Genomic DNA, 6,904 nt, shown 5'->3' on the forward strand with positions numbered 1-6,904 from the left:
GAAATGATGACAGGTGTAACAGAGCCATAACAATCAATAGCTGCAAGTGGCAGCAATCAGAGAAAAGATATGCAAACATTTACAGAGCACTGACAGGACAATGACCCTTTTGGGTCGGTGCTGATAAGGCCTTAACCAGCGGAACAAAAGTGTCCCAGCAAGATTCCAGCTGGGAGTTTTATTAGCAAATGCTTGGTTTGTGTTTTGCTTTTTGGTCCTCAACTCATCTCTCTCAGGAAGAAAAGATGCTGTTCACATGACAGGCCTCAGTGGCTTGCAGTTATTTTTGTGATGACAAGACAAAAGTCACTTGCTTTATCCTTTGTCATCTCAGCGCAGACTGGGCAAACCTCATCAAATGCTTACAGACATGTAATACAGACAGCCTGGAACAGAGCACATCAACACTGCCTGCATCAGCAGCAATCCCAGGTAACTGTACTGCAGCACAAGCAAGTAACCCAAATGGTGCTGACCATTCTTCAGGAGACAACTCAACAACAGGGCTCCAGGAGATGCACACTGTAACTTCAGTCGTTTCAGTGGGATTCTATGCAAGAACAGCAGCATGCAGGCCAGGCCCAGAAGGATCTATTCCCAACACAGTGGGAATGACCCTTTATGGCTTAGCAGGGCACACAGAGCACCTCACAGCTTTCATCCCCTCCCAGCTCCCAGGTGAGCCCAGCAGCCATCAGCCCCATTGCTGCAGCTGTGGCAGTGCCCCAGGTGTGCTGCACTGTGCAATGACTGCCCTGGCCCCCGGCTCCTCACCTCCCTGCTCTCCAGCTCCCATCTCTGGTCAGAGACTTTGGATTCTTCCACAGTATTTCATTTGACACAACCTCAATTCACACCAGTTCAATACCCAGCTCTACCACTTGCAAGTCACTCTCTTTGGGTCTTCTCTTTTTACCTTCTGTGAAGTTCTGCTCTTACACAGTCTGTTCATACTGAGCCCCATATGGAAATATATGTTCTAATTCTCTCCCATTTCTTCAGAGCCACATTTACTATCTCAGTTCAGTCTCTTGTTTCCAACCAGCTTCCATACTACTACTGACAGGGTCACACAAAACCCTAATAACCCACAAGTGTATCTCTGGTATAATGGCTAATACTAAATTGCAATACATTAGAAAGATGTTTTGCTTTCAGAATAGCTGTTACAATGCCTTATTAATTTACAAACACTGGGCTGTAACACTGCCTTATAACACAGCACCAGGCCCGCTTCTTGATGTGGAAAAGCACTCAGCCAGCCTCATTTCATTGTTTATTGTTTTCCAGATCTCATTCCACAGCTCACACTCACACAAAGAGCAGCACTGTCAGATCAGGTCTTGTTTATCCACTGAGACTGAAGGATGGGGCGGAGCTGCAAAGTTAGGCAAGCAGGAGTTGAACTGCCCTGTTTGCAGGAAGCACATTTTGCAGATCACAGAAAAAGTTCAGTAGATCAAAGCCAACCACTTCCAAGTCATGAAAAAAACATCAGTGATACCAGACTAAAGAAAAACAGGGATGGGTTCAATCCTGATAGCAACGCTTCTCTTTAAGTCAGCCATCTGATTCAGCTTAATTTTGCTATAGGCTGATCTTGGAACAACCATGCTCTAGCATAAATTGGTACCTAAGTAGAATTTCAATGGAATAGGCTGAAACAACACTCATCTTACCAGGAACCAACAGAAAGCACCAGGCATATTATTCCTGCACTGTAACAGAGTGGTTCTTCTACTTTTCAAGCCCTACTGGTAAGGGCAGTGAACAGATGGCCAAGACAGTGAGCACACTCCAATTGAAATACAGTTTGCAAAGGATTTGGCTTTGTTTATATCCTGGGAGATGAAAGAAAGCTTAAGGCAACAGAGGCAACGCTGGAGGTGAAGGCAGTGAACGCTGCATCTCTCTCACCCAACACTGCTCTGTATGTTACTGAAGTGTAATGCAGCCCCACTTTGAGAAGGCAGTTTCCAAGTCCTGATCTTCAGTGGCTCAGACAAAGAGGGCAGAGAGAGCCAAGAAATATCACAGTGCCTGACCACAGCTCAGGAGACACAAGCTGCGAGCTGCCCCAGCACCACCAGATCTTCTGGATTAGAACCGTGGCACCATCTCAGCTGCTACATAGCAAATTTAACCAGCAGGAACTAGACTAAATTCATCAAATTCCTCCTTAGCCCACCAAAAGGGTTTGCAGAACTGGCAGAAGCACAGTTTAATACCGCACTGCTAAGCCACAAGGCCTCGACAACACCTCATTTCACAGCTCACCACAGCTCAGGATATTCTTCCTTGCGCTGACAGCATTGCTGTTTAATCCAAGTTTTGCAAAATGGCATCACTGGCACAGAGCAGAAGAGAAGAGCAGATGATGCTTCCGTGGGTAAAGTATCACTATCAGCTAAATGAAGCCATCCTTACTGAAAGGCTATTCTCAGCAGAAAGAAAAATTAAAAATAGGGTAGCTGCTTTTTAAAACCTATCAACCATGAAAAAGCCTGAGTGAGGTCAAACCATTTCCATACCTCATGCCTCACCTGCTCTCAAAGTATATTTAACTGTATTACATAAACAGAACAAAGCAGGTCATTAATATGCCTTTGCTCAAGGATTAACATCTTGTCATTTCAACTTCACTGCAATTGTTTTGTGGAAGAGCAAGCGTGCATCCTGAAATACTGGGACACAGGGCGAGGAAACACTAAAAATAACTTGCTAGGCACTGTGCTTAAGGACAGTCCCACTGACTGCATTTCACCTCTGCAATCCACACTTGTCCTTTAACAGACACCAGCCTGGTGATCCTTCTGTCTAAGCTGAACTCTGCATTCAGTTCATACTGATTGTATTCTAGCTGTTATGGTGAGATGAGAACGTTGCCTTTCCTTTCACTTCTGTAAGAGCAATGCTCTCTGTGGTCATCATGCCAATTTATTATTTATTCTTCCAGCCTGATAAAGGATACTGGCTTAAAAGCAGCAGCAGCTTTGTTAATGTTTTGCTCAATAACAGTAATTTTGTGCAAATCCTTCTAAGAAGCTTGACTCCTTGCCTTGAAAACCAAGCACTCATCTGCATCACCTCAATCCAAAAGGACCCAATTTCCTTAGTGCGAAATAATGAGTGAAAAAGAAAGTGACAGTGTGAGCCACACCACCTATCACTAGCAGCAGAAATACAGCAGTATTTTTAATGAATCAGCTCAATGTTGACTAACATACTACACTGATGGAAACAAGAGTTGCAAGTAGGTCAATATTTACGTTAGCCCCTACAAATGAGAAAAGAATCTCCAGGAGACACCACAGGTCAACCAAAAAATCAACAGCTGTCACTAGCTTCCCACAATAGGTGCTGCAGTGTACCACAGAGAGGTGGAAGACCTTCTGTCAAGTCAGGCGTGCCTGACATTCAGAGCTGTGTGTCACCATCAGCTAAATTCTACAAAACAATTTCTCTCCACTGAGCACAAAAACTTCAGGCTTCAAATTGGTAGGATCAGTGCTCATCTGCTCATTGGAGAATTAGGAGTGATTATAAGTGAAAGTTCACACTGGGCATCTAGTGCATCTCTTATTACATCCCATAAGATAATTGCTCATGAGCCTGATGAAATTTCCTTCTGGCTTTTGATGAACTGTGCTCTCTCCAGGAGGGAGAAAAACATATCAGCTCCAGCCACTTGCTTTAATTGGACCTGACAGCTTGCAGATTGCTGCCTAAAGCCTTGAAAAGCTCAGTAGCTGAGCAAAATCCGCTTTTTCCTCAATAGCATATTTCATAAAACCAAATACAACTCATCCAGGGAAACTGAAAAATCTCCGCTACTTACAGAACAAGCTCAACTCGCCTATTAGGAATGGCTCAGATGTAACCGTGCCTTGTAGCAAAGCATGGGCTCAGTCACCTCATGAAACTCCTTCCCAGCCCTATTTTCAACCACCTCAAAATGCAGAACCACACGAAAACATATCCCAAAGTCCAGAAATGTTTCTTCCCATCTTGTTTGTGCTCTCACTCAGTCATTGGTCTGATATATTTCTCAGAGGCAAGAGTATCTGGCCCAGAGCTGGTGGTGCTGAGCAGTTAGGTTTGTATGTCCTTCACACCAGCTGTCAAATCCTATTTTACCATGAAAGCAAGGATTCAATAACTTAAAAATTCAGAGTCCTCTCATCTTCTTACACAACTGCCTCATCCGTCCAGAACGGCAGTTATTCTCCCTAAAAAGTCATTAACAACCAGAACACTGCCATTACTGAATGAGTAAGAATCAAGAGGAGGAGGAAGCACTGAGCTCAAGTTGATGGAGCTGAACAGTGGGCTGAGCAGTGACTTGGAGAAAACACATTGTTATGATTCTGTGATATAATTATTTGTACGTTTTGTAGATTCAGGAGCCCTCAGTGGTGATTCAACAGGATCACAAACCACTTAAGAACAAAACTTCCTCCAACATTTTAAAATGAAAAGAACCTTCCTGCATAGAGCAAGCTGCAGCATAAAGCCATCTGAACCTCTGCTGAGCCTTCATATCTCATCCTACCAACCTCCAGATTCCCCTTCAGGCTTTTAGAACAGTCAACATTGCACTCCTGCCATTTTCCAGCCTACAACTCGCCCTTTCTGTGCACTGGAAGCAGATCAAAAGGTTTAAGTCTAATCTATCCTGACATGCCTTTGGCTAGAGAGACATCAGCTGCGTAGGAGCAGAACGAATTGACTAGTAAGCTGTTACTTTCCTTCCTGGTACTCAATAAAGGTTTGCAGGTCAGTACATACACCAATTCCCTTACAATTCTGCACATTTTAAGAGCACAGATGTTATCTTTCAGCTCTGGATAGCTTTACAGATGGAAACTGGAGCCATGGTTATGGATGGATTTGGTGACAGAGCCAACAGAACATATATCCTCATTCTGTTCTCCAGAATCTGGCCCATATTAGTCACACAAGCAAAAAAAAAATTAAAACAAATAAAGAAAAAAATAAGGAAGAATGTGGATCAAGGTCCAAGATCAAGCTATTTACTGTCCTGATAGCACAGATACAACTCCACTGCTGCTTCTTCCCACGTACAGCTGGTCTAAAGGCTAGGAGAAGCACTCTCTATTCTGGGAAATTTCAAACAAAACTACAGCTCTCATTACGGAGGGAACAAAAACATTTAAATTCCGTAAGTTTCCCAAGGAACAGAATCTGCCCACTTTTGAGCAGATTTTGCCTCTCCCCATTCCAGCCTTGGTTATTTACCTGTCTGAAGTACAAACACACACCCAGCCCCTTCTGCAACAGAAGAGCTCTCCAGTGCTAATGGAGCAGTGATTTTGATAAGAATCAAAACAATAAAATAGGCAGAGCAGTTCCTTTACACTCCAAATACACAACAACAGGAGCTATGGGACTACAACGCGAGTCACCTGATACGCCATCTACTGCCATATTAATTGGCCACCTTCAGGAAGAACTTCATGAAGGGAAATGTCATTGGCCCAGCAGGAGTTAGCTGCACTAGACACAAAAGCAGACAACTGTAACTCAGAGCACAAAGCAAATCCCATAAAGGCATGCAGCTCACTAGCTCTGCCAAGGCTAGAGAAGCCTTTTTTTTTAGATTTCTGCAATCAATATGACACAGATGTGCATTATTTACAGTAAACGAGGCCCTCATTTAATTCTTACTCAAGAAAGCAAATTCTAGAGTTGAATGTCAGCAAGAAAATCAGACCAAATGCACACACTGCTTACAATACAGCTGAAGCATCTCTTTAAGTTTGTCCTCTGCTGTCACTGATCTTCGTCAGTTCAGAAAAGATGACAAATATCATAGAAACATGCAGGGGGTTAAAAAAAAAAAAAAAAAAAAAAAAAGCCACATGTGCTTCAGTTCTGAGTTATATTCATAACACAGCATATGGCCCAGCAATAGAAAATGCCCAGCAGGAAACAGTTGCAACGTTTCACTCAGTTTTCCCTGTAGCAAGTGAGGACATGGCTGCAGTACCTGCTCTAGAGTAGGGAACAGCCACGTTCACAGCCTGGGACATTAGTGGGGCAGCTAGCACTGGTCACCCAGAGGAAAAGCAGCAGAAAATCAGCAGGAGCAAGCAGAGCCATCCCACGACAGGCTCAGCCGTAGGTGAACGCAGCAGAAAGAAAAGCAGCCACTGAGAGCTGACCTACCCCCAACCCAGTGCAAGAAAAAGGAAAAAAATTAACGGGCACAAACCTGGCAGATAGGAGAGACAGCAAAATCCAGAGAGCCCTTCAGACAGCCTCTGTCCTTAATCAACGGCCGCGTTCGTGCCCTTCCCGCATTCATTCTCGGCGCAGGAGCTAGACACCGACCCGCTCCGCCGGCCTGGGGAGAGAAGAAAACGGGAGCTCAGGCGGCAGTAGCGCAGCCTGAGGGCAGCCCGGGACGGGCACCGACCCCGGCCCCACATCCGCGGCACCCGCTGCCGGTTCCCGTAGGGCCGCAAGCCTCCCCGGCAGCCTGGCAGCCCTGCGGCGCTCCGTGCCCGCTCCCCGAGCCAGGCGCCCGCAGCCCCGGGCCCCGCACAGCCCCTCCGTCGCTCCTCAGGGCCGCGGCGCCGCCCAGGCCGCGAGGTAGCCGCACACCTCGCTGAGGTAACCCGAAACCCGGAGGCGGAGCGGCCGAGGGAACTCCCACGCAAGTCTGGCAGCTCCCTCGCGGCGCCCCTCTTACCGGGCCGAAGAGCCAGGCCGGCCCCGCGGGTGCTGCAGCGGTGGCTCTCTTCTACCCCGCTCCCCGGGGCCCCTAGCGCGCCCCGCCCAGGCCTCTCCCGCCGCGCTGACAGCCGCGGGGCACGCTGGGATATGTAGTTCTCCGAGAGCGCTGCTCCGCGACAGGGAGGCGCCGCTGACTACAAATCCC

General features: G+C 46.5%; 1 protein-coding gene across 2 annotated transcripts in view; it reads right to left on the reverse strand.

Moving 5' to 3' along the window:
• Positions 1-6,826, reverse strand: part of MIB2 (MIB E3 ubiquitin protein ligase 2) — a 31,657-nt gene extending 24,831 nt beyond the window's left edge. The window contains exons 1-2 of one of the 2 annotated variants that reach the window (XM_048967509.1): positions 6,716-6,826; positions 6,236-6,367 (exon numbers count right to left, since the gene is read on the reverse strand). The gene's annotated coding sequence lies outside the window, so the exon portion shown is untranslated. Of the gene's footprint in view, positions 1-6,235; positions 6,368-6,627 lie in introns of both variants that reach the window. The other variant, XM_048967510.1, reaches the window with a different exon arrangement.
• Between the last annotated feature and the right edge of the window lie 78 nt (positions 6,827-6,904).

The sequence above is a fragment of the Lagopus muta genome, chromosome 21, assembly GCF_023343835.1.
Source record: "Lagopus muta isolate bLagMut1 chromosome 21, bLagMut1 primary, whole genome shotgun sequence".
Classification (NCBI taxonomy): domain Eukaryota; kingdom Metazoa; phylum Chordata; class Aves; order Galliformes; family Phasianidae; genus Lagopus; species Lagopus muta.